The sequence below is a fragment of the Danio rerio genome, chromosome 19, assembly GCF_052040795.2.
Source record: "Danio rerio strain M-AB ecotype USA chromosome 19, GRCz13ab, whole genome shotgun sequence".
Taxonomy (NCBI): domain Eukaryota; kingdom Metazoa; phylum Chordata; class Actinopteri; order Cypriniformes; family Danionidae; genus Danio; species Danio rerio.
Genome location: NC_141039.2, coordinates 27,025,001 through 27,025,737, shown reverse-complemented (window position 1 = coordinate 27,025,737; position 737 = coordinate 27,025,001).

Genomic DNA, 737 nt, shown 5'->3' with positions numbered 1-737 from the left:
TAGCAAAAAAAAAAAAAAAAAGAATATTTAGTGTGGATGGTCGCAATGTTTAGACGCAAACAAAACAATATTATTTATAAATAGATTATACATGTCATCTAGAGAAAAACTATGTAAAATTCGCTTATTTTTGAGATAGCACGCTCCTGTGCTGACTGTTTTTGTTTTAAAGCAGAAGTTGGTTTCATAATAAACACATGTGTGACTAAACTCATGATCCACACTCCAATCCAGACGGTGGCGGTAATGCTCCAAAAAGCTGGTTGTCAACCACCATGGCACGAAGATCACAAGAAGAAAAAGTTTGGTTTTTTTAAAGACTTCACGTAGATTCCGGTCAGAAAGGTAAGCTTTTTACTGCTTGTGTACTGTATAATTAGCGAATTTAGAGCTTAAAACATTTCCACGGTGTTTGGTTGTAACAGCGTTTAGTAATTTAAAACAGTTTGATACGAAATGTAACTTGCTTTAAGAAACACGACTGGAGCTAATGTATGCTAACGCTAACAGTTACAAACACGTCTGAAAGTTCCCTTTCCTTTTACACAATGTTAGATTGTAACGTGTGTAGTAACTGAAAACTATTTTAATTATTTTAAAGAAACATGAAATGAATTTGTGTGTATGCTAACTTTGCGTTAAAGAAAGTTTCTGTAGACGAATCCATTAACTAACATGGCAAAACGTGTTTTTTTCCTGATTTAACATTATAAAGTACCGTGGATGTTGAAAAAATC